General features: G+C 44.1%; 1 protein-coding gene across 6 annotated transcripts in view; it reads right to left on the bottom strand.

The window, feature by feature from the left end:
* Positions 1–27,547, bottom strand: part of COBL (cordon-bleu WH2 repeat protein) — a 289,300-nt gene that overhangs the window by 188,774 nt on the left and 72,979 nt on the right. The window contains exon 1 of one of the 6 annotated variants that reach the window (XM_037837167.1): positions 11,310–11,680. The exons of the other annotated variants lie outside the window; for them this stretch is intronic. The gene's annotated coding sequence lies outside the window, so the exon portion shown is untranslated. Of the gene's footprint in view, positions 1–11,309; positions 11,681–27,547 lie in introns of those variants that run through there. 6 annotated transcript variants of the gene reach the window in all.

The following is a 27,547-nucleotide window of genomic DNA, read 5'->3' as shown; positions in this document are numbered from 1 at the left end:
TGCTGGAAGTTCTAGCTAGAGCAATTAGGCAAGAAAAAGAAATAAAAGGCATCCAAATTGGAGAAGAAGTAGTAAAACTTTCACTATTTGCAGATGACATGATTCTATATGTAGGAAATCCAGAAAAATCTACAGCAAAGCTACTAGAACTAGTCAATGAATACAGCAAAGTAGCAGGCTACAAGATCAACACGCAAAAATCTGTAGTGTTCCTATACACAAGTAATGTGCAACAAGAGGAGGAAATCAAGAAAAAAATCCCATTTATAATAGCAACCAAAAGAATCAAGTATTTAGGAATAAACTTACCCAAGGACACAAAAGACCTTTACATAGAAAACTATAAGAAACTGCTAAAAGAAATTGAACAAGACCTGAAAAAATGGAAGAACATGCCATGTTCATGGATTGGAAGACTAAATATAGTTAAGATGGCAATTTTACCTAAACTGATTTACAGATTCTATGCAATACCAATTCAAATCCCAACAACTTACTTTACAGAAATAGAAAAACCAATAACTAAATTTCTTTGGAAGGGTAATGTGCCCCGAATAGCCAAAAATGTCTTGAGAAAGAGGAATGAAGTGGGAGGTCTCACACTACCTGAGTTTGAAGCATATTACAAAGCTACAGTGCTCAAAACAGCATGGTACTGGCATAAGGACAGATATACTGATCAGTGGAATTGAACTGAGTGTTCAGAAGTAGACCCTTACATCTATGGACAACTGATCTTTGATAAGGCAGTGAAGCTGAAGCAACTGGGAAAGGGCAGCCTGTTCAATAAATGGTGTTTGGAGAACTGGATATCCATTTCCAAAAGAATGAAAGAGGATGTCCATCTCACACCTTATACCAAAATTAACTCAAAGTGGATCAAAGACCTAAACATTAGCACCAAGACCATAAAACTCTTAGAGGAAAATGTAGGGCAATATCTTAAAGATCTTGTGAAAGGAGGTGGTTACTTAGACCTCACACCCAAGGCACGAGCAACCAAAGAACAAATAAACAAATGGGATCTCCTCAAAATTAAACACTTCTGTACATCAAAGGACTTTGTCAGAAAAGTAAAAAGGCAACCTACACAATGGGAGATGATATTTGGAAACCACATATCAGATAAGGGTTTAATATCCCGAATATATAAAGGAATCCTGCATCTCAATAACAGAAAGACAAACAATCCAATTAAAAAATGGGCAAAAGACATGAACAGACATTTTTCTGAAGAGGAAATACAAATGGCTCAAAAGCATATGAAAAAATGCTCAACTTCACTGGCTATTAAGGAAATGCAAATCAAAACCACAATGAGATATCATCTCACACCTACCAGAATGGCCATTATCCAAAAAACAGAAAATGACAAGTGCTGGAGAGGATGTGGAGAAAGAGGCACACTTATTCATTGTTGGTGGGAATGTAGAATGGTGCAACCACTCTGGAAGACAGTATGGAGGTTCCTCAGGAAGCTAAATATAGATCTGCCATATGACCCAGCTATTCCATTGCTGGGTATATACTCAGAGGAACTGAAACTTAAGACACAAACAGACATTTGTAAACCAATGTTTACTGCAGCATTATTCACAATTGCCAAGAGATGGAAACAGCCCAAATGTCCATCAAAGGACGAGTGGATAAACAAACTGTGGTATATACACATGATGGAATATTATGCAGCTGTAAGACAGAACAAAGACATGGATGATGTAATAATGTGGATGAACCTTGAGGACATTATGTTGAGTGAAGTTAGCCAGAAACAAAAGGACAGATTCTGTATGGTCTCACTAATATGAACAGACATTAATGAACAAACTTTGGGAGTTAAAAGCTGACAAAGAGATGACCAGGAGATAGAAAGAGGGCAGAGATCAGCCATTTGATGCTGAAGGAGTACAGAATGTTTAGGATTGATTGCATAGATCCAGAAATAGATAGCATAATACTGTGTGATGGTAGCACGGTATTGTAAGTACACTGAACAAAGATGTCTGTGAGTAAAGCTGAAAGAGGTGAGATAGGAGAATGTATGACACCAGAGGTAAAGATAGATGATAAAGACTGGGACTGTATAACGTGGCAAAAACTGGAGTGGCCAATGACTGTTACTAAATATACAAATATAAAAATGTTTTTGCATGTGGGAAAGCAAATGAATGTCAACCATGTAGAAATTTGAAAAAGGGATGGTATTCAGGAAAAAAACATAATCAAAGCAAACTGGAGTCTATGGTCAACAGTAACATTGTAATATACCTCCATTAAATGTAACAAAGGCAATATGCCAATGCTAAATGTATATGAGAGGGGGATATAGGGGAGTAATATGGGATTCTTGGTAGTGGTGTTATTTGCTGTCCTTAGTAGTATATTGTATTGTATGACATGTTATTTTTCTTTTCATCATTTTTTCTTATTGCTAAAAAAAAAAAATTTTTTTTCTTGTAGTAATCAGTATGTTCAAGTGCTGATTGTGGTGATAAATGTACAACTTTATGATGATACCATGAACAACTGATTGTACACTGTGGATAAATGTATGGTATGTGAACATAACTCTATAAAATTGTAGGAAAATATATACATAGGAGTAAAAGTGTTGGAGAAAACATGGTGAGAGGGATGATGCCTCACCAATATGGACTAACTACAATGTGTAAACTCAGAATTGAATCTTAGAACATAGCCTAACATGGACACAATAATTGTAATAGTCCTTAGATTGTAAGCTCTTACAGCAGTTAACTCTATCCCTGAATTGTAATGCCTATCTCTAAACTTTGAGATGCTGATCCCCTAGTGTATAACCTGATTGGTCTCTGGAACAATGCATATCTCTGAGACACCTGAAACTCAGAGCTAGAGCTCGGCATATATGAATGTCAGTATTAGTGCATACAGCCACTGTCAAAAAAAAAAAAAGCTGAAAAAGAGCCCAGACTTCAATTAGTGATATGAATGAAGCAGGTCTGGTTAAGACCAGGGCAAGCCAGGCCAAAGGGTAAAGGTTGAAACTGATTGTGTTTTAAAACTTCAGCTTTCATATGAGACCAAGGGAATAGATATCTATTTGGTACAGGATCTAAATTTTCTAAACGGTACAACTCTACAGTCGATTTGTTCAAACACCACAATTGCATGGAACTTTGAATAGGAAGTGAGATACGGTAGTTAGTATAGGCTGGAGTGAAATAGTGACACATTCTAGAGTAATTTGGGCAGATAATAAAAAATATATTTACAGCCTCCCCCTCCCCAGCCCCGAGGATCTGGGGGAAGGTGCGGATGTGTTGGACATCCTCACCTGGACTGGTGTTGATGTTGTCACAAACATTGGGACTGGCGGTTTGATGTGCTGAGCCCTCGAGCACGGGACTTGCCCTTATGAAGCTCATTACCACAAAGGAGAGCCTAAACTTGTATGTAATGGTGCCTAAGAGTCTCCCCCTGAGTACCTCTTTGTTGCTCAGATGTGGCCCTCTCTCTCTCTAACTGAGCCATCTCGACAGGTGAACTTGCTGCCCTCCCCCCTACGTGGGACCCGACTCCCAGGGGTGTAAATCTCCCTGGCAACGCAGAGTATGACTCCCGGGGATGAATGTGGACCCGGCATCGTGGGACTGAGAGTATCTTCTTGACCAAAAGGGGGATGCAAAATGAGACGAAATAGTTTCAGTGGCTGAGAGATTCCAAACGGAGTCGAGAGGTCACTCTGGTGGACATTCTTATGCTCTATATAGATAACACCTCTTAGGCTTTAATGTATTGCAATAGCTAGAAGTAAATACCTGAAACTACCAAACTCCAACCCAGCAGTCTGGACTCCTGAAGACAATTATATAATAATGCAGATTACAAGGGGTGACAGTGCGATTGTGAAGACCTTGTGGATCACACCCCCTTTACCTAGTGTATGGATGAGTGGAGGAATGGGGATAAAAAACTAAAGGACAAATGGGGTGGGATGGGGTGATGATTTGGGTGTTCTTTTTTCACTTTTATTTCTTATTCTTGTTCTGGTTCTTTCTGATGTAAGGAAAATGTTCAGAGATAGATTGTGGTGATGAACGCATAGCTATGTTATCATACTGTGGACAGTGGATTGTATATCATGGATGATTGTATGGTGTGTGAATGTATTTCAATAAAACTGAATTTAATAAAAAAAAAAAAAGAACTGCAATTTTTGCATCCTTTGATGAAAGCATATTGCTAAACTTTATAAATCTACATTTAAGGTATGATATGTTGATAAATTTACAAGTTTGTGTTTTTATTTCAAAGAACATTTGCCTATTTTGAGAAGGGCACATGAAAAAAATTCAGGCCCCCCAAAATGGCAGGCATGTGTGTGGGTTCAAGGATGCACAGTGCCTCTCCATGAAGTGTGGGGACCCTTGGTGGAGAAATTCTGAGACCATACACTGGACACTGGAACCTGTAGCCCCTCTTGGACTGTTATTAATCTCTGTACGTAGGTATGCGGAGACTTCATTTCTCCAACTGTTAGTTAACGTCTCTGGAAAGCAGTAGATGGTCTATTGTGCCTGTTTGTCTCCTCAATATTGAGCACATTTCTCTTCACAGTTGCAGGTACTTAACAATGTTATAAACCATGTAGACAAAGCTGCAAATTACATACAGGTCCCACCTCCAAGGAGCACAGCGGACCCATAGAAGCTTGAAGCAAGAGAGTCAGAGAGATCACCAGCAAAATGTGAGATGTTTCAAATAAGCAAAGATATCAGAGAAAGAAGAAAGCTGCACAGACTGCAGTGGTCGAGTATGCACATAAGGAAGACTTGAGTAGTCTAATGGAGATATGAAAGAAAGAAATGAAGGGAGGGGAGGAAGAGGAGAGAAAAGTATGGGGCTGGGGATGGGTGTGAAACAACCTGTGATGCACATCATGGGAGATAGAAAAATTGTTTTTAAAGGAGCATTTTTAATAGACTTATCTCATGTATCCTCATCACCTAGGAGATAAGAATTGCTACACTCATAAGTAAAATAAATAGGTTCTAAGTAAATAGGTATTTCTAAAATATCTGGAGAATGTCCAAATTATTTTTTTCAAGGTCACTAACAAAAGGGAGGGAACAGAGGGTGGTTAGATGTCTATTTTATTCTAGAGCCCATGCTCTCCCTGCCTCCTTGGGAGAGACCCAGCTGCTGCAGCAGAAGCTTCTCATCCTGGGAAATAAGACCTGGCTGGGGGATGCCTGGCTGAGAAGTTATTTTCTCTAGCCCACAGGGATCCTTTGAAAACTTATAAGAACAATACAGGAATAATTTCATGGAAGTGGCAACTGGAGAAATATTAAGATGGAGAGAGAGAAGGCTGCAGGCAGGGAGATCGGATAATAGAAGCACTTTGAGTTCCATCCAGACACAAGGCATGAATGACAGGTGTGCTGAGTGTAGAAAGGAAGACGGGGATCAGAGCGCTTTCCTCAAGTCCCAACAGAATTCAAGACTGATGGGGGCTGGGGAAGTGGGGGTGAGGACTCTACAATGTCACTGGGATTTTCAATCTCTGGGGCTAGCCCCTGGCTCCAAACAGGTGAGTAGAGGACCTGCTTTGGGAGATGATGATCAGTTGGTTGTAGATGGGTTGACTTTGAAATGACAGTAACATTTACCTCCAAGTGGAGGTAAATATGGCAGACAGCAAAGGGTGACTGGATAAAATCAAGAGCATGTATTCTCAGAGAATATCCTGTAGTTCTTGCCTGGGATCCACTGCCTTGTAAGGAAACGGCCAGTTCTCCCAGCCACAGAAAAGCATCACTTGGGGTATTATTGCCTGGAATCTGGGATGTGACGGATTTATCACAGGCTATGAGAAGGTAAAGAGGACTGATGGAAGCACAGTGCATGAGATTCTGGCCTGAGCTTGGCAGTTCTCTAGTTGTGGGCTGGCAAGTACTTCCCATTCCTCAATTTCTGCCCCATTCTGAACAACTGGCCATCACATCTGGAGCATGGTGCTGAAATGAGTTTCTGAGGCCACATCTGGACTCAGCGGAAAAGAACATCATGGGTTCCTGCCTTATGTGAGAAAGGAGGGGTGTCTCCTGTGAGTCAAGGACATGCCACTTGAGATCCGGGCAGCGGAGTCTTCCCTCAGGGCCTCAGTTTCCTCACTGATGAGCACTGGACCACACAACCCGAAAGTTCCTTCTGAATCATAGAAAAGTATTAATCTAAATTATCACTGTTAGATTAAATAAAATTTTAATTTGGATTAAATATTTCATCCTAAAAGTTTTATGAGCTCATACTTTTAAGTGGTCTTATTTTCAGCGAACTGCATCTTGTCTTTCACTGGTCTCTTCCTTTGGGACTGCTCAGCCTCCTCATCTCTAGCCCTCCCACAGAGAAGCTTCTTTTTCTGGATGCTGCAGGAAGTGGGTGAGGAGGCTGGGTGGACAAAAGCGGAAAGCAGAGACACCGCCAATGCAACATAGGAGACACAGGAAGTGGGGACAGGTGGGGTCCACCCAGGAGAGGGACTTGGAGGTCCAGGACCTGGGGAGAGGGCATCCCTGCTGGACAGAGCAAAGACAAATAGCAGGCAAGTCACATTGAGTTTGGGTGTGTGTGCAGCGTGCTGAACCCCCTTCCCCTGCTGTTCCTCTGAAACCTCCTCCATCGAAGCATCAGCTACCCATGCTTTTAGAGTCAGCCTGATGCTTTTCAAGGATGTAATAATGTGCCAGTGAGGAACCAGAGGTAGACCACAGAGACCCCATCACACAACTTTGAACTAAGAAACGCTCACTGCACTGGCAGGTAGGCTGGATCCTCGGAGTGAGAGCCCAGTTGTCCACACAGCATGGTCATGGAGCTAAAGGATAAACACACTCCACTTCCTCAGCCTGGTGAGGGGCTCAGCTGTGGGCAATAAACAGCTGCTGCTTCAAATGGAGACCCTGAGTCATCTTTGTGAAGTCATGAAAAGTCATTCTTGTTTGTTGTTAGCTTGAAGGTCTGTATAGATGTTGTGCTGCTGAATCGAAGGTTAAGAAGTGGGTGGTGCAGCGAAAAAAAAGAGCAGGGCTTCTGCCCAAGTCAAAGGAAGCCATTCTGAGCTCCGACCTCATCAGCATCAGCTCCCCCTGAAAACCCCCACGGCAGGTGCTCCCGGCTGGCCTGACACAGGCAGGCATGATGGGGCTTTCCTTCTTCCCACATCCACCAGCAGGAAGCAAGAGGAGCTGGGAGAGCAGGGAATGAATCATTGCACCCATAAGTCATTCATTCACCCATTACTCCCTCCAGGTTAAAAAAGCTGGGTGTGCCATGGCAGTAACTATTTGTAAAACAAAACAAAAATGTATATTAAACGCTCCCAGCTGGCTTCTTTATTCTGAGATCTCAGCAATCTGCAGCGTAAGGCTTGAAATCTGCCCTGTGGAAAGCCAGAGGATCTAAGGTAAAGTGGACTGCGTGTCTGACTGCCACCTGGACTTGGTGAAAGCAAACTCAGGTACTAACAGAACGAAAAACCCAAGGAGCAGGGGACTCCTGGGCTAGACTGAAAAGGGAAAATGCACACATCTCTGTTCTCCCCAAAAACCAGAGTTCAAAGGCTATTCTGGTTCCTGTATCTGCCGTCTCCCAGATGAGAGCAATCATCTGTTGACACGATGGTATGAAATTTTCTTACCACCCAAGAGAGGCGGATGCTGAAGTCACCGGGCACGTAGATGCCAGCTCACTTCAATGGAATGCACACAGGCCTGATGCCTATTTACTACTCCGGCTCCACTGAGGCTGCCAGAAACAGCATCTGCTTACAGGGGATTTCAGAAAAACCAGGCACACCCAGGCTCCTCCTGGTTACTGACCCACCCAGGATGCAAGCTCTCCTTAGCCTGCGTCTATTTAGGCTTCAGGCAAATTGGATTTGGCCCTTCTCTCCCCTGGGGTTCCTCAGCGGTAGCAAGTTTGCTTCCTTCTGGAAGGGAGTTTGGAAGTTGTAAATAAGCTGCCTCTGGTTCCAAGAGTCACTTGGCCCTCAGTATCATCCTCATTCTCCCTGTCGGCAGCTGCACAAGCCTGTCTGACTCACTTCTAGCGCAGGACAGCCTGGGGCTGGGAGGCGTTTCCTATAGGAGAATCCCCCATCTGTGGAATAAAAATGCAGTCCCCTGGGCCTTACCCTGCACCTGCTGAATCTGATACTGCATTTAAACATGCCCCTGGGGGATTCTAGGCACATTAACATCTAAGAACCCAGGCTTTGGAGGAAGCGTCAAAGAAAGGGGGACAGAAATTAGAGATTTTGAATAATGATACAAACATTATTTTGCATATAAGTTCTTCTACATGCAGGAGACAAACTGTGAAACCAGCATGACTTATTCATTAAGCTAGTATTTGGTTAGCATCTACTAAGCCCCCACAGTTCCCTAAGGCCTTGATGATTATAGTTGTAAACAGAATACAGCAGATAAAGTCCCTGCCCCCCAGAGCTCATGGTCTGGAGAGGTAGAATGCCACTCAACAGATGACAGCACAAATAAATACCTAAGAAAAGAAAGAATGACAGCAAAACTACAGTGAACAGAATGAAGGAGAATAAGAGGTACCACAAAAGAATGATAAAGGAATCCTGCTACAGACTCAGTTCAGAAGTTTCAGCAAGTGACTTTTCAGCAGTGATATGAAAGTAAGGAGGAAGAAACAAGGAAAAGAGTGGACATGTGGCTGTTCCAGGCAAGGAAGGTGTTCTGAAGGCACTGAGGTAGGGAGAGCTTAGAACACTGGAAAAATTACCGGAAGGCTGGAGCATAGTGAACTCAAGAGAAGATGGCTTGAAATGAGGTGAAAGCATAAGCACAGACTACATTATGTGAGGCCTTGGGTTTTTCCTATGGGCAAGTGTGAACAAAATAAGGAGCACATGCACACACACACTAATGAGTTCAGGAAGGCAAGTTCATGAACAAGTGCAATTCAAGGCATCTGATGATCAAGTCTTCGTGGGGTCTGTCAGAGAGAGAGGTAAGGACATGGCACTGTAGCTTGGCTTTGAAGGCTGCATAGCATTTTCACAGGCAGCAACAAAAAGGGGCAGGGGTTAGAAAGAATTACAGGTAGAAGGAACCACATGAGCAGGACTGCAGAAAAATTAGAAGCATGTCTAAGAACAGGGTATGCTCCAGTTTGGGGAAGATGTAGTGTTTGCATTAGAAGCTAATGAGAAAGGAGTCTGGAGCATAGCTGGAGATCAGAAGGAGAGGCTCTTAAAGAATGTTAGTCCTCAAGATGGAAATGCCCGGAGAGTGAGATGTTCAGAGTTGCAAACTGGGGCCTTCCAGCAAGGAGAGGTCAAAACAACCCAGATTCTTGTGAATTCAGCACCAGCTATAATGTCATCCCATCCTTACATCCCACCCCTAAAGAGAGCCAACTTCTCAGCAGCCTCCCTTGGAGTTTTAGAGTTCATACTTCATTTCCATTTTGTAAAGAGTGGACTCAAAAAAATGTCACCTTTCTCCCTCCCTCTCTCTTTGTCTCTTGCATTCTGTCTCTAGCACTTTTCTCCTACTAATTGTCTTTTACTATGCAGTCTGTAAAAGGCAAAGTTTCCAAAGATTGGCAGGAACCTCATGCTCAAAAAGGATATTCGACCAATGAATATATCAAAGATTTATTCAGCACCATGCTAAGTACATTAATAGCAAAAACACGTATCCTGACAGTATGGAAACTTAGTGAGGTCAAATGTGACTAAGTGAGACACTTCACAAAAGTCTGAAGTGATTATATTATTCATAAGTTACTAAGTGAAAATTTTATGGGAAAAAAAAAGTCTTCCCTAAATTATAATGCATTGTTTTCCAAACTGGAGTCTACCAAGACCTAAAGATCTCCAAATGGGTTCATTGGCAGCCCAAAGGGTAACTTTTTGTTTTTACTTTTATTTTAATATGTGTAATTATTTCAATTTTTTTCCAAAAAAGTTGATATCAGCTAATGCTGGGTCATCTGGATTCTAACTCACTGTTTGGGTTTGGGTCCAGCACTAGGGTTAGGGTTTGGGTTTGGGACCAACTTGACAGCAGAGATCAAAATAATATCTGTACACAATGAGGGATGAAGGGTTCACTCATGGCTGTTCAAACAGAGAAAAGTATTGAGCCAATTACATCATTTTGTGGCCCCCAGGGGCCCTTGTTAATTGTTGAGTGCTAGAAAGGCAAGGAGGAATAGTTCATTTAATCGCTTTTAGCATTTTGTTTGGGTGCATTATGAAATAGGTCCACCAAACAGATGGGCTTTTGTTACGTTATTTGCGTTAAAAGGAAAAGCAACCATAATGAATCATGGCACTGATGCAAATCATGGTCATCTGAAAATTAAGAGATTTGGGTATACCATAATGCAACAAAACAGACATAACTCTTTATATATTAAACTGAATGTTGGTGATTTCAGCCCAATTATCATCAACCACAGAAAGGCAGTATAGAGTTGTGAATCAGAGGGAGGTCTACACAGTCTGCCAGATGGGTTCAAATCCTGGCTCTGCCACTGACTAGTTGTATGATTTCAGCAAGTTCTGGAAAACAGGAGTGATCTCATAGGATTGCTGTGAAAAGCAAATGTAAAACTGCATAACTCAGGGACTGGCTAGTGCTGGAGTTCATAATAAATGTCAGATCCTAAAACCTGCTACAATAATTAACTTGCTAATGTGACTTTTGTGTTTTAATCTGTTTTATTAAATTTGTAAAATCTGTTTTCACTTTATAGTTGTAAAGGAGCAAAACATATGTTTGCAGATATTTAAGAAAACTATAAGACAATTAATTTACAAGGGAGTTGATATCCCCTTTCACTTTCTTTTATTTGAAATGGATTCAAACATTGCTCAATTTTGAGATACACCATGGGCCTGGAGTTCCATGGTATCATCTGGTATTTTGTTGCTGCTCATTCGAGTTATTTTAAATCATCTCCAAATGGGCCACCTGATGGTGAAGGCGCTGATGGGACATCCATCTCCCTGCTGATGTCCAGAAGTGACCTGGCCGAGCTAACCAGCTGCTAACATTCAAAAGCTGAATATGTGAGTGAGGAGAACAGCTTTCCCTGTGGGGCACCCTTTCCAGGAAAGGCATACAGGTGTACAAGCTCCTGTGCTCCCCCGAGAACCTCCTCCTCCACGCCCAAGCCAGAGAATGATTTCCACGATGGCCCACCAGACCCCAACGCTCAAGCATTTTAAGACAAAGTGTTCTCAGACTGGGGGTGCAGAGAAGGGAGAGGGGGAGCACATTTACCTGCACAAAGAGAGTTGGAGCTTTGAAGCAAAAAAGAGGAGCCCACGCTCCTTGGGTCCCAGTAACAGCAGCAGCCAAGATTCCCAGAATGTGGTAGAATCTTCTGGGACACACCTGTGTAAGCAAAGGATGCTCAGCTCTGGCCTGGACCTTCAACAGCCCCAGGGTCTCAGCTGTGGTAGCCACAACCAGCGAGGATCACAAACCCTGTCCCAGGGCAGGCCTCCTGGAACAACCCAACTCAAAACGCTACTGTGGAAGGAAGCAAGCTCTCCTCCCTCTCTCCTCCTGTGCAGTGGGATATGAAAACTGCCGACATCCCCCTCACCTGCCCCCGTGTGCTCTTTCTCATGGCTCAGGCTGAGTACTTGGGTCCACCTGGGAACTGCTCCTCAGCAACAGTCTTCCCCTTTGTTCCTCTTCGTCAGCCTTGTCCCCTCAAAACCCTGCCTCGAGATCTTCAATTTCAGAGAGGGGCCTTCAGATGTCCCTATACTTCAGGGCGATACTCAGCAAGGGGCCTTGAATAGGGTTGGCATGACCCAAGAAATTAACCATTTTCTCTTATAGCATGTATTTTGTCTGGTGGCTAAAGTTCCCTCCTTGCAACATACACTTAAAACTTTATAAGGAAATTTAGATATATTAATATCGAAAAAATTAGCTCATTAGACACATTAGCTCATCAGCTATTAGACACACCCAGCTTCAGCCCTACAGGTAATGCAGGGTATGTGGAATCCAGAGACGCTCTGGGTGCCAGTAAGATTCAGAGCTTTTGCCGGCACTGACAGCGAGCTTCTGTTTCTCCTTTAAGTGATAATAAAATTCCCAGAGAAGGTGGAACAGAGATATCAGACCCAAAAGCCAATAACTGGTAAGAGACTAATTCAGTTGGTATAACTGATGAAAAAGAAATAAAAAAGATGAAACAATCAGGACACAATCAGGGTGGGGAAGGATGGCCTTCAAAACTCTCCTCAAAGATGTGAAGCAGCAATTTACAGAGAAAGATGAGAACATTGTCCTTCCTTTCCACTGAGACCAAAGGGGATGATATTACTGTGAAAGGAACTTTTCTTTCATGTGGGACACAGCAGGAGATATTCCAGAATATTCTGCAAGGGCTCAGATAGAATCCTGACTGGAGGCAAGACGAAGAACTGACAACTCATTAGACAAAATTTCCACTGAAAATCTCCACGTGATTTCTATGGGCTCCCTTCCCTCCTCCTGCCACTTGCTTCCTTTTGATTGATTCTGCAAAGAGCTGTCATTTAAAAACAAAAGTCACCGCATCTGTCAAGTCCCTGCTTAAAATCCGTTAGTGTTTTTCTTCAAACTTTCATATAATAAAATGCCTCAGCATGGCCTCCATTGCTGAGTGTTCCCACCTTGGCTTTCCATTTCCTTTAGGTTCCCACCACACCATCCTCCTTTCAGTACCTCGAGCACACAAGCTCTCCCACCTCAGGGCATTTGCACACGCCTACAACCCTGCCTAAGGTGCCATTTCTTCTCCTCTTGACTCCTTCACATCCTTCACATCTCAAACTTAAATGTCCACTCCTCAGAGATGCCTTGCCCCAAATTCCTAACTAGGTTCCCCTGCTATTCTTTATTGCTACATCTTGCTGGTTTCTTTCATAGCACTTCTCCTAGTTTGCACTCACATATTTTTGTTTGGCCACTTATGATCATCTGTGGCTCCAGACTTGATCTCCAAGAGGACAGGGACTGTGACTTTTTTGTTCCTCACTGACAAGCAAAGTGCCAGGCACTCTGAAGGTAACTCAGTAACTATTCGTTGTCTCAGTGAGTGAGCTCATCTCAACCGAATGCAACCACCATGCTGGTGTCCAGTGTTGTTAGCAGAGAAACGTGGATGCCCACAAACTTGGGCCAAACACTAAGAGATCAACAGAGCAACCTCCCATCCAGGACTGGATTCCCATATCGCCATATTTAAAATTAATCTGGTCCTCTGAACTCCATCTTCTGAAGACGTACGTGCCATCCACTGTGCCATATGCGTATCTATGCTTTTTTTTCTCTTTTTTTAAAAATTAAATTCAGTTTTATTGAAATATATTCACGTACCATACAATCATCCATGGTGTATAATCAACTATTCACAGTACCATCATATAGCCATGCATTCATCACCCCAATCTATTTTTGAACATTTTCGTTACATGAGAAAGAATCAGAATAAGATTAAAAAATAAAAGTAAAAAGAACACCCAAATCATCCCCCCATCCCACTCTATTTTTCATTCAGTTTTTGTCCCCATTTTTCTACTTATCCATCCATACACTAGATAAAGGGGGTGTGATCCACAAGGTTTTCACAATCACACTGTCACCCATTGTGAGCTACATTGTTATACAATCACCTTTAAGAGTCCAGACTACTGGGTTGGAGTATGATAGTTTCAGGTATTTACTTTTAGCTATTCCAATACATTAAAACCTAAGAGCTGTGTGCCAGTTTGAATGGAAAACACCATTATCTTTGATGTAATCTTGTGTGGGCAAACATATCAGTGTTGATTAGATTGTAATTCTTTGAGTGTTTCCCAGGAGACATGACCCACCCAACTGTGGGTGATAACTCTGATTGGATAATTTCCATGGAGGTGTTACCCCACCCATTCAGGGTGGTCTAAATTAAATCACTGGAGCCATATAAATGAGCTGACAAACAGAAGGAACTCGAGTGCAGCTGAGAGTCACATTTTGAAGAGGAGCCACAGCCAAGAGGGACACTTTGAAGAATGCATAGAAGCTGAGAGAGCAGCTGCAGATGAGAGACAGTTTGAAGATGGCCGTTGAAAGCAGACTCTTGCTCCAGAGAAGCTAAGAGAGGACAAACACCCCAAGAGTAACTAAGAGTGAAATTTTTGGGGAACTGCAGCCTAGAGAGGAACGTCCTGGGAGAAAGCCATTTTGAAACCAGAACTTTGAAGCAGACACCAGCCACATGCCTTCCCAGCTAACAGAGGTTTTCCGGATACCATTGGCCATCCTCCACTGAAGGTACCCGATTGCTGATGTGTTATCTTGGACACTTTAGAGCCTTAAGACTGTAACTGTGTAATAAATAAACCCCCTTTTATAAAAGCCAATCCAACTCTGGTGTTTTGCATTCTGGCAGCATTAGCAAACTAGAACAGGGGAGACTCTTACGCACAATTATATGCAAGTCTAGCCTCTCCCTTGCAATAACGAGCTTCAGAAGGGCAAGTGCCATGATAGAGGGCTCAGCACATCAAACTGCCAGTCCTCAATGTCTGTGACAACATCAGCATCAGCCCAGGTGAGCAAGTCCAACTCTTTTGCATTTCCCCCCGGTTCCTCAGGGGGTGCCTACAAATATATTTTTATTCTCTGCCCAAATTACTTTGGGATGTGTCACTGTTTCACTCTAACCTATACAGACCTACCATATCTCACTTCCTATTCAAAGTTCCATGTAATTATTTGAACAAAGTGACTGTAGAGTTATACTGTTTAGAAAATATAGATCCTTATCGATGCTACTTTTAATCCTCATGACTTTATAAAATGAATTTACTCTTCCCATGTATAGGTGGGATTCTTGAGGATCATACAGGCTAAGCAACTTGCTCATGGTCAACAGCTGGTAAGACTGGAACACTGAGCTAGGTCTTCCTCAATCTAGGACCCTGCCCATGTCATTATGGGCAACTGCCCTACTCCTTACGTCATTTTTCAAAAACAACACATCCTGGGGAGTCTGGCTGAATGGTGTTGAAATGTCCAGACTCTGAAGCCAGGTACTAGAATTCTTGTCCACCTGCCAAGGCAGCTGTAATGAAGGTAGCTGGATTAGGACACACTGTCCTTTTATGATGGTTTCCAGGCCTGTGGTCACAGAGATGAGCCCTCTGCTGTGACTTGGAGTCTGGACAAAGTCTTGTTTTCAAGTAGAGTTAGAGTCCTCACAAACTCCATTCAGCTGCCCAGCTCCACAGTGGTTGAGACAGACTCACAGAAATGGTATTCAACCCCCTCGAGTCGCAGAGAGAGGGAAGAACTTGGCCAGCTCTGATGTCAGGCAGGTGGCTGGACTGTGCCAGGCCCTGGACCAGTCTTCAGGGTTCCTAAACATCTTTAGGGTCAGGGGCTCATTTAAGGACCATTTGAAGGCTCTGGAGCCTCCCCGCAGGCTCGTTCATGCACAGGTGATTTCTGCAAACCATTCTGTAAATGTGGGGGACCTCAGGTTACAAACCCCTATAATACTTTCTCGCTGTGGTCAGCATCTCCCAAGATCAGGTCAATTTCCCTTCCAAGACAAGAACTAGTTCTAACACAGGAGAAGAGAAATCAGGAAAACCCCCGTGAGGCTTTCCATGCTGTCTTTGCCCCCAAAACAAAACTTAAAACGAGAGAAACATTCAACAGAAGATCCAGCTAAATAGGGGCTTAAATATGTATCTATGAAATATTCAAATTAAAAGGGTGTATTCCTAGGGAAATGACCACTCAAGGCTGGTGTGGCACAAAGAGAAACATGGCCTAAGGACAATAAACAACAGGCAAAGGCTCCTCTGTGCCAATAAACCACAGGGAAACTGCTCTGCCCAGAAAAATGTTGCATTTCAGAGCGGCCCAAAGGCACTGTCTCTTGGGAGATGGCTCCCAGACACCCTTTTATGGCTGCACAGCCTCCACCAGGCCCAGTACCTGCTCTGGATTCAGTTAAAATCAAGTTCAAATCTAGCTACGATATTGACAAGTGGTGTCTTCTCCAGTAGATCACTTTATTCAGGCAAATTACTGTAATTTGTAAGGCTCAGTATCCTCCAGAGTGGAATGGAGAGAGATTTCAGCATTTCTGATAGGCTCAGCATCAAGATTAAACGAGACAATACATGTAGTGTCTACGGTGGGCTAGCTCACAGTTGTGCTCAGTGACCCAGAGCTATTACAATTATTTTTATCATTAGAGGGTTTATTTTTTAAGATTAAAAAAAGGGGGAGGGTGGCTCAGTGAGGCCCCTGCCCCTGTGAGGTTAAACTAGAAGCTAGCTCCTCAAGATGGCTAATAAAAGCTCCTTTCTCCTGAGAACTCGTTCAAAACCATTTGTAAGAAATCCTGTTCACTGTCGAATTTCACAGTTTGGACCTGGGAAGTGGGGGAACCTTTCTGTAATCCAACATAAAAAGATTAGCCTTCTTGATAGGATTGTCAAAGACATAACAAAAAGATATCCATAACACTCACCAAACTCTAAACTCAGGTGCCCATATATGTGGGAAAGCAGGTATCTTATCGCACATCAGGTAAATATTCAAAGGGTCACATTTGAGAGCTGAATCCCACAGCTATTACCCGACTCCCAGTAAGTTAAGAGCGTGTTGTAGGTGTGGATCATTTAACTATCAGCAAATACTCGATGCTGAAGCCGAGCAGATTGCCCAAGCTCCAAGTATCAGATAAAAACAAGAATTACCGCATTGTTGAGCATTACATAAAAAGGATATCTCTTTCCAGAAATCAGGCAGTGCGAGTTTACCGAAGTTTGAACATTCTTATCCCATTCAATTAAATAGAGTCAATGAGAACACTTACTGATTCCCAAGCCACCTGGCAATGATTTGGTACATCGCAAGCTGTCCCCTGCTTTGGTCTCGGGGTGCTCTCTAAAAGGAGAGTGAGGCAGCTCTGTCGGGAAGCTAGTGCAATCCCAGGAGTTAAAGCAAAGAAGCAGTCCCCTGATCCTTCCTGGATTAGGAGCAGGGAGGTGAAGCAGTGCCGTGAGAACGAGCTCAGGCCTCCCATCCGATCTAGCCTAGCGATTTATTAATAAAGGGGCCACCTGATGCGATACTTCCTGACCAAACCCGTAGCGCCAGCCTGTGTGTGCCTGGACACGGCGAGGTGCTTCCAGCAAACGAAATTCACAGTCATCTGGCAGAAAGACAGTGAGTGAATTTTCTTGGTTCCCTTGTTTGGAGCCGCAAACACTCGAACGCAGGAAAACGGCAATTAAAAAGGAAGAGCTATCAAGGAGGAAGAGGTGGGCCACGCAGTGTTCCCTGGGGAGAAAGCCTAACTATTCTTCCAGATACACATCAGACCTTTCACTTGGCTAACCAGTTTTGTGCAAGCAAGCATTTAATTTTTATAAAGCAATTCTCACCATCTTTAGCACCTTTCCTTTCCTGAAGGAGTTTCAAGATTTCTTTTCTTACCGTCCCCACAAGGGAAAAGAAAAAACAAAACAAACAAACAAAAAACTACGTGATCAGAAGCTTCACTGTTTACTTGCAGCCAGTGTTTTTTCCAGCTCGAAGGCCATATTCAGTTTCTACTAAATACTGTTGTCCCAGAGCTACAAGCAATGCTGCTGAACAGATAAACACACAGACAGGGAGGCCTCTGAGCCAGACATAATCAAAGCACTCACCCAAGCCAAAAGCCCCAGAGGTCCAATAGGGTGCAGCAAGCCTTGGGATGAAGCTGTTTGCACCCTCTTTGGCCCCCTGCCCCTGGCCAGGAACACCTCACCTTTGATCCCTGCAGTATGCTCTGAGCAGGACGACAGCATCCCCCAGCTAACTGCACCCACCCCCCGGATGGAAGTCTCCAGACCTCTCCTGACTACCCTCTCCCATTAGGAGGGGCTTGGACATTCCGGCTCAGCCCCAGGAAGCAAGACAAGTGCAGCCACCAACTGCCTTCAAGCAGGAACTCCCCTCCCTCTCCTAGCTTCCTCACTGCACAACAGCCACACTCTGTCACCCCTCTCCCACAACTTCTGAGACCCTGCACAAGTCTGCTGTTTCCAGGTCAGGGCAAGGCCCAGTGAAGAGCTGTGCCATGCCACACCCCCCTCTCCTGCCTCTCTGTCCCAGGCAGAGGCTGCACTGCACTGTTTCCCAGGACTTCGGCCTCAGAGTCATCTCCAACTCCACTTCCAACCCACCCTACCCCATCCAGTATTTTTTTTTTTAATTCGGTTTTATTGAGATACATTCACACTCCATCAATCATCCATGGTGTACAATCAATTGTTCACAATACCATCATATAGTTGTGCATTCATCGCCCCAATCTATTTTTGAACATTTTCCTTCTTCCAAAAAATAAAAATAGTAAGAATAAAAAATAAAAAAATTAGAATTAAAAATAAAAAATAAAAAACACCTAAAGCATTCTATCCCCTCATCCCACCCTATTTTTCATATAATGTTTGTCCCCATTTTTCTACTTACCCATCCATACACTGGACAAAGGGAGTGTGATCCACAAGGTTTTCACGATCACACAGTCACACCATGTAAGCTATAGAGTTATGCAATCGACTTCAAGAATCAAGGCTACCGGGTTGCAGTTCGACAGTTTCAGGTATTCCCTTCTAGCTATTCTAATACACTAAAAACTAAAAAAGGATATCTTCATAGCGCATGAGAATGCCCTCCAGATTGACCTCTCTACTCCATTTGAAATCTCTCAGCCACTGAACTCTATTCTGTTTCATTTCTCTTCCCCCCTTTTGGTCAAGAAGACTTTCTCAATCCCACGAAGCCGGGTCCAGGCTCATTCCCGGGAGTCATGTCCTGTGTTGCCAGGGGGGTTTACACTCTGGGAGCATGTCCCACGCAGAGGGGAGGGCACTGAGTTCACCTGCCGAGTGGGCTGGGAGTGTTAGCGGCACCATCCAATATTGGCAGCATATTGATTCCGACTGCGCACAGTTCTCGGGGGGCTGCCGGGGAATGCTCGCTCAAGTACTTCTCCAACATAGCATCCTCTGATGAAAGCTGGACAGTGGTTTCTCGCTGCCCTCTGGGTTACAGACAAACTCCTCTGCCTGCTACTGGGAGGCCCCCGGGACTGGATCCCAGCGCTGTTCCATCACGTCCTCGCGGCCACCAAATGCGGCCTTCACCCGAACCTTTCAGCCCCATTCTGTTCCCACCGGCGCCAACCCTCGCCAGTGCTCAATGAGTGAATGAATGCAGATGTGAAGCGGTGAAGGATAGCACGTGACCTGACTGCAGAACTGCGCCGTACAGGGGGTGGGAGTCAAGGGGGAAACACCGGCGCGGGGACCCTGGGGGCGTGGCTAGGCGAGGTTAGCGCCCCCTGGCTTCCACTCGCAGCAGCACCACCAACCAGCAGAGGGGCCTTAGGCTATTTATTTAATCCACTGTCGCCTTCATTTCCTCATCTACATAATGGGGGTCATCTTAACACCTCCATAAGACTATGGTAAAGATCAAGTGATTTCACTCTTGTAAGACCCATGCCCCAGGGCCTGGCACATACGCCCTCAGCTAGCGTAACTATCGTCTCATAGAGTGGAATCAGACCATGCTGTTCTCCTCCGTCCCCCAAGCCTCCAGGCTGAGACAAGTCTGCCCACACTCTGCTGCTCGACATACCCCTGCAGGTGCTAACTGTAGCATCCCTCCTCCCCTCGCCTGGTGCTTCTCCCTCTTACAGACACTTGGCAGGATGCTCCAGAGGAAATGCATGTGGGGAGAGGGGTAGGCCTGGAGACTGGATCCCCATAAATGCTTCCAGAGCTGCAGAACTGCAGGCATCACCAGACTTCCTGAGAGCGTGGGCATCAGAGAGTGCATCATGGGTCCTGGGGTTGGAGGATGTACAGGATCAGAAATGGGCTTCAACAGAATGTGGAAGGAGGGTGGCTGGCCAGAGCTGCTGGTGCCAGCAGGGGGCACACAGAGGGTCAGCAGTTGGGCAAGCTGCAGGACCACCATCTGGAGCAGGAGGATGCCAAACTCCTGGGCCAGGCTGGTGCTGCAGGAGAAGCTGACCTCAGAGACCTTTGAAGGAATCTGGACAGGAGGCTGCTGCCGGGGACCAGGGGCACAAGCTGGAAGAGGCTGCAGGTGCACAGGGGGCAGGAACTGAATGGGGGAGGCCTCAGGGTGTCCCTACAAGAACAAGAGCATTCAGAGGCCTGCCTTACCAGAGGGTTCACTGACCAGCAACGAGAGAACTACAGAGAGCACCATCTAAGGAAAAGCACCCACCCCTTGCCTTTATGGTCTCCCTCCCCAACCCTGGACTGAGGAGGCACAAGAGGCAGCACCCTGATGGGAAGACAACTCTGGAAGTGCAGACAGCTGCAGCTGCACCAGCACAGACCCCTGAGCCAGAATACACCTGAACAGGGTGTCGTGGGAAGTGGGGGGTGGGAGGTGGAACTGGAAAAGCTTTCAGTTGGATACAGAACTGAAGTTTTGATTTAGACCAGGCTGAATCTTCTGAAACCTGGAAAATGAGAACATCCTGGTAGATGATACAGAGCTAAAAGCTATAGGTTCTGCCGAAGACATCTTCTAAAAGAAGAGAATCAGAAGAGAGAGGATAAAAATCCATTGGGACCAACCCATTCAATGAATGGGCTGCACATCACCATCTGCATATTCATCATCATTTTCTTGGTCAAAAATGGAAATGGTCCAAAGGAAGAGAGAATGTAAAAGAAGAAAGCGACCCAGTATCTTCCTCTTCCCCTTTTATGGAAGACCATGAGGTACGATGGGCAGGTGGAATTTAGAATTCTCAAGATCCATCTGACTGAATTCTGGAAAGACTGGAAATGGAGCCACAACTGAAGACCCTAAAAGAAGTACCAAGGAAGAGCCCAGTTCCTCCTGCCACATCCCTAAACCAAGATTTGGTAGCATGGAGTATTTTTGTTTCCATAAGAAAACACTGATCAGATATTTTCATGGCTTTTTCTTAAATGTTTATGAAATTTCTTCCTGGGCACTTTGGCTGTTAGTAGCTATATCCCATGAAACTACCTGGAAAGTTGTGAGTTCATTGATTAAGGCATTAAACAATAGATAACTATGGAAATGACCAGGAGTTATTACCCAACACATAACTATGGAAATGGCAAGCAGTCTTTTACACAAGAGGTGAAAGAGAAAATAAATACAAATAACAAATAAGCCTTGAATATACCAGAATGAAAATTTATAAACATTAATTACAATGAAATTCTTTAATGCTTTCATCACATTTGGGGGATATCATAGACATCTGATTATTTTTAGTGACAGATGGTCCCTTCATTTTACATTAGCATCCAAGAAGACCTGCTGGACAAATTAGCATTGGCTTCAGTTCAAAACATCTATAGCAAAACCTATAACTTTCCTCTTGCTTTACTAACAAAACTGGCAAAGGGCAAGAAAAAATGAGTAAATCACAACTCCCCACTATAGGCAAAGCAGAGATTCCAAACCTAAGAAGACAAGAAACTATTAAAGACAGTGATTTGCTTTCAACAAGCTGCATAATATGTTTTTCTTCTTCAGTGGGAAAAAACAAGCAGGCCCGTATTAAGTTCCTTCCAGCAAAGTGTGAAAAAAAAAGAGAGAACAGAATCCGGTGGGGATCCTAAGATAAAAACTTCAGCACAATAAGTTAGCTAGGATGCCGTGCACTCTGAAATGCATCGCTGCTGCCTACTAATAAACCCCTTCTATCTCTATTTACGTTTGTAAATAACTGAAAAGCAGTGAAATCTGACCAGCCAGCTTTCAACTCGAGCTAGTAACCGATTGGAACCAAACAGAGTCCTGAAAATTTCTCAGGAAAATGAACTCAATTCCTTTCACCTGGGGCCATGACCTCAAGTAAAATCCTGGTTCAGAGAATGGACAATTCACAAGATGTTCCCTGCAGCTGAAGTCTTTGACAGAACGTATGGTTTCTGTGCAGCATTGGAACCAGGCAGTATGTCGTGACCACCTGGAAATTGCCACTAATAGACTCGGGTATATCTGCTCTAAAGACAGGCAAACCTTACCCTTACCACCCCAAGTTTAATCACTTGATCTTCTTTCTGTCTGTTAATAAATAGAACTGTCACGGCCTACAGCAAATGGAAATGGTGCTTTATTTAGGATGACTTGATTCTATATCGAAGATGCCTTTGGTAAAGAATAGCAGTTGGCACCTCACTCCCCAAGGATGGCAGACAGGAAGATGCAGACAAAAACAGAGCCCAAGCGTCAAGTGTTTTGAAATGGGCATGATGTTTTCTGGGCTAGGAGTTAATTAAGCCTTGGGTGCCTTTAATTCTCTGCTGAAAATATGACACTTGATAACCTTACCATGAAGTGATTCTCAAAATAGGGCCTGGGCCTCTCAGAGGATCCCTGGACTAAGGAAACCTGAGCTGAACAGCTCACGCTGGCCTTGTGTGAGTCCCTTCCAGTCCCCCACAGATTGGTGGCCATTAGCCCATGGAGCTCAAACGGCCACACAAGGCCACACAGGGACGTCAAGCTCTAGGCCCACTTTCCGAACAACACTAATATCAAGAGTTAAGGACAAACTGAAGGAACGCTGGAAAATACCATGCCAGAACAAACCAAACATGGCTGACACTCATCTGGAATCCCCGACGGATGGGCAGTGGAAGGCCTGGGACCGTGGAAGAGGCCGAAGGCCTCCCTGGGCCTGAAGCTTAAAGCCAGGGTGACGTGGGTGCTGAGGTTGGAGCCACGTGGGCTGAAATCCTGGGACTCCCTCTTACCAGCTGTCCCCACAGTTCAGATTCCTTGGCGTGTCCATGGTCTCGCCTCCTAAAATTTGAGCTTGCCAGGACTGTTCCAGAAGCCACCTCCTTTTGCCCTGTGCACTCAGGCTTCGAGGCTGCAGCAGAGGTTTGCCAACACTTTACCTGGACTGTACTTGGCAGGTTGAGCGAGGCCTGGGGAATATGTCCTTCCTTGCAGCTTCTCTCTGGCATCCCTATCCCTTGTCTTTCAATTACGGAAGTTGTTCAATAGATGTGAGCTGAATGAGTAGCTCTGGAGTTCCCTTCCCTCCACTCTGGAATCTGCCAGTCAATCCAAAGAGCCTTGGTTGCTTCTCCTTAGCTCTTAGCAAAGTGACCTGTAGCTCTTTACTTTAATAGCATAGCACAACATCTTAAAAGTTAAAACATAAAAGTTTTTGCCAGCTTAATGCTAACATCTTTGTAAGAAAACCAAAGATTTTAAGCAAATAGAGCAGTACATCTGTCTGTGTTACAACAATTTGTCTACAGGTGGCATTTTTGCTTCCTATGTTCACCAGAAAGTTACACTGCAACTTCACAAGAAATTACATAAAAATGTAACAGCATGGTGGCAAATAAATGAATAAAAAACTAATTCAGCTAGGATGTATCAGCTTAACCGCTGTTAGGTCTTGTTGATATCAAAACACGTTAACGTTTCTTTACCAAATTTTTAAAGGTATAAAATAGAAGCAGCTCTAGTAATAAATTATGCCACATATCTGCACAGTTTTATCACTAGTTTTTGAAGTCTTAATATGGTATTACTAAAAAAAGTATAGATGTCTCCATTCTACATCTTTGAATCAATGACCTGCCCTCATTTAAAAAAATAAGAAAACTTGCAAGGGGGGAATTCTGAAAGCCATCTCTATTTCAGCAACATTTACATGGTATTATGCATACAGAAGAGTCTAGAATAGGAAAAATAGAATAACATTTACAGGGTGTTTTTATATAACAGATCCCCAAGGAAGCACTATGGGATTTAAGCTCTTGAAGCTTTGACATTCATCTTTCTCTTTGAAAGCTAGGGGCTGTCTGCAGAGACCTGAAAATCCAGCCCAGCAAGTGATGGCTGATGTCACAGGTAGTTCTGTGGACATCTAAGCTTGGCAGGACTGGGGACCTGGTAACCTCTCTCAGGTACCAAAGGGGAATGAAGAAGGAAAAGGGAGTCCACCAACATCCCATTGACCAAGTTGGTGGGGCCAGCCCCCATCTGGCAGCTGGAAGAGGGCCAGGGTGGCTTCTGGGCCCAGGTCAGTGGTCAGACTTCCCAGTGGGGCCAAAGTCCACACACCAGGCCCATCGGACTCTGAGAGCCTACATGGCCTCCAAGAGGTCCTCAATAATACTGGTTTGGTTTTAATACTGTAGATTTGGTAATCTGACCTCCATGTATCTTGAAATATAGAAGCTATGTGAATAATTTTCACAAATGGGCAAATGAGTGGATAGCAAGTACTTTTCTCTGGAGCAGAGACAGCCAGAGTGATGGAAAACACCTTCACATTTTGGTATTCTTATTTAGTCCCTTCCACAAGCTGGGTCTGATGAGGGTGAAATTCCTGCTCTTGCTTCTGTTTTCTCGAGGAAGCCACTTCTAAATGCAACTTCCAAGGAAAGCCACTCCAACAATTGAGAGACTGTGTTATAGATGGAATTATGTCCTCCGGAGACATGTTCAAGCCCCCGCCCCCAATCCTGCGAATGAGAATTTATTTGAAAAGAGGATCTTTGAAGATGGTATAAGTGAAGATGAGATCCTAATCCAAAATTACCAGTGTCCCTATGAGAAGAGGAAATTAGAGAGAGAGAGAGAGAGTGAGCAAGCGCACCATGTGACGGAAGCAGAGATTGAGTTATGCCATCATAAACCAAGAAACATTGTGGATTGCTGGTCACCCACCAGAAGCCAAGGGGAAGCCATGGGACAGATTCTCCCCTTTATGGGGGAGCATGGCCCTGCCGACCCCTTGATCTCAGACCTCAAGCATCCAAACCATCAGACAGCAAATTTCTACTGTTTAAGACAACTAGTTTGGGGTACTTTGTTACAACAGCCCTGGCTAACAAAGACAGACCGATTTCTCATCTTCCCTGTAAAAGCCCCTTTCCAGAATTTCAAAGCTGCATCCCACTGGCAGCCAGAGAAGTTCTCGGGGCTCTCTCTGCTGCGGATCAGCTGTACCACATACCGAATTGTGTCTGCCTGCCACCTCTGACAAAAGTCTGTCCATTCAACTCAGCTTTCCAGAAGCCAAAATGTTTTCTTACCCTTGGAAAAAAAAATTCTCTTTTTCTTCTAGTTTGCAAGAGAATGGGATATGAGTAACCTGGCAGGTGGACATGACCCACCAGCCAATTGGACTCCGTTAGCTAAACGTGCCAAGGGCCCACTGTCACCCTGGAGTATCACTCAGATCCAGAAACGAGAATGGGTGTGATGCACCCCAACTCCATGGGTAGTCAAATGCATACCCTATTTCTTTACAAAATGGAAATGTGCTCTCTTTTCTTACGTTAAAGCAAAGGAAAAGGTATGTTCGTCTTGAATATGCACCAGCCACAGTCCTTTGGGTCTATTTCACTCAAGGCTTCAGTTTAAGGTGTATCCAAGAGCAGCTCACAGCCCCCTCTTGCCCACCAGACTCCAGCAGCACTGAACTCCGGCAGCTCACTGCCACCCCAATTCGCCATTGCTTCTGCAGAGTCTCCTCACCTCTGCTTCCCCTGGCAACTGTGCCTCATTGGTAAGATCCAGCTCAGGAAACCTTTCTTCCAAGACATCTTCTCTACAAATTCCAGGTAGAGGAAGGCATGCCTCTTCCAGACCTCCCCTCCATCCCATGGGTGCCTTGGAATTGGCTTATACTGGCTCGTGAGAGGCAATTGTTAAGTTTTCAGGAACGTCAGGAACATACTCATAAAAAATTGAATGGTAACAACTTAAATAAATTACATTAAAATGAAGACAAATACTTAGCACTCATCACTTGCTAATTACTCTACTATTATCTGTGCTCTTGAGGTTATTTGTGTCTATCCTATCTGTGGGGTCGGCATACTATTTAACAGTGTGCGGCCTCCAGTGACTGCACATGGGTACCCAATTTAGTAAAGTAGTATCTTGAGGAACGGAAGAAATGCCAGTATTGTTTAACTGTTGCCTTCCTCATTGTGAATGAAAAGAGTAATCAGCATTCATGTTGAATTACAAATTTTCATCCTCCACTTACTGGCTTGCACGAGCCATGTCCTCCCTCTCTGCATTGATGTGCCAGTTTGAATGTATTATGTCTCCCAAAATGCCATTATCTTTGATGTAATCTTGTGTGGGCAGATGTCTCAGTGTTGATTAGATTGCAATTCTTTGAGTGTTTCCATGGAGATGCGCCCCACCCAACTGTGGGTGATGACTCTGATTGCATACTTTCCATAGAGGAGTGGCTCCGCCCATTCAGCATGAGCCTTGATTAGTTCACTGGAGCACTATATAAGCTCAGACAGAAGGAGCGAGCTTGCTACAGCTTTGAGGGACACTTCGAAAAATGCACAGGAGCTGAGAGAGGAGCTGCAGATAAGAAACAGTTTGAAGACAGCCATTGAAAGCAGACTTTTGCTCCGGAGAAGCTAAGAGAGGAAAAATGCCCCAAGAGCACCTAAGAGTGACATTTTTGAGGAGCTGCAGCCTAGAGAGGAACATCCTGGGAGAAAGCCATTTCGAAACCAGAACTACAGAGCAGACGCCAGCCACGTGCCTTCCCAGCTAACAGAGGTTTTCCGAACGCCATTGGCCATCCTCCAGTGAAGGCACCCGACTGTTGATGTGTTAACCTTGGACACTTTATGGCCTTCAGACTGTAATTGTGTAACCAAATAACCCCCCTTTATAAAAGCCGATCCATTTCTGGTATTTTGCATCCCAGCAACATTAGCAAACTAGAACAATTGGGATCCTTGTCTTTAAAGAGAAAGTATTGCTTATTACCTCCCTCATAGAGTTGTGAGAATTAAATAAGTGAGCCAAGCACTTAACTAAATATCAGCTGTTATTATTGGATCTATTATTGGATCTCATCGTATAATTTAAACAATATTATTTAAACAATAATAGAGGTGAATGAAGTAAAAATGTGAAGTCCCATTATCCCCTTCACCACTCCCCCCCCAGATCATTTCATTTTCCCAGGAGTAACCAGTGTTAACAATTTGTTACCCTTCCAGACTTTCTCCTGGGATTATAACCATATATGTAATATCATGTTTCTACTGTGATGTATAAAGTGCAATCAAACACACCCAATGAGAGGATTACTGAACTATGCATAGAGCAGCCACAGAGAAGACAGCAGGGTGTGAGGGAGGTGAAGAAAGACCAGAACCTACTTTTGACCCTGTCCCAAGCTTCCTTCCTGGGAGAAGCTGAGAATTTGGAAACAGGGCACGAAAGTGGGCAGGGCCACTAGAAAAACCCAAAGACATCAACATTTGTTAGTTTCAATGTAATTTATCAGCTTTGTCAAAAGCAAAATGCAGAGTTTTCACAGTCGAGTTTCTTTTTTCCCAATTTCCCAAGAGGAATGTTAGTTTCTTCAGGAATCACTATCACTAAAATAGTAACAAAGGGAGTGACTCTCCCCA

This window comes from Choloepus didactylus, chromosome 5 (assembly GCF_015220235.1).
Source record: "Choloepus didactylus isolate mChoDid1 chromosome 5, mChoDid1.pri, whole genome shotgun sequence".
NCBI lineage: Eukaryota > Metazoa > Chordata > Mammalia > Pilosa > Megalonychidae > Choloepus > Choloepus didactylus.
The sequence above is the reverse complement of the archived record's forward strand: the minus strand, read 5'-3'. Positions and strand labels throughout refer to the sequence as shown.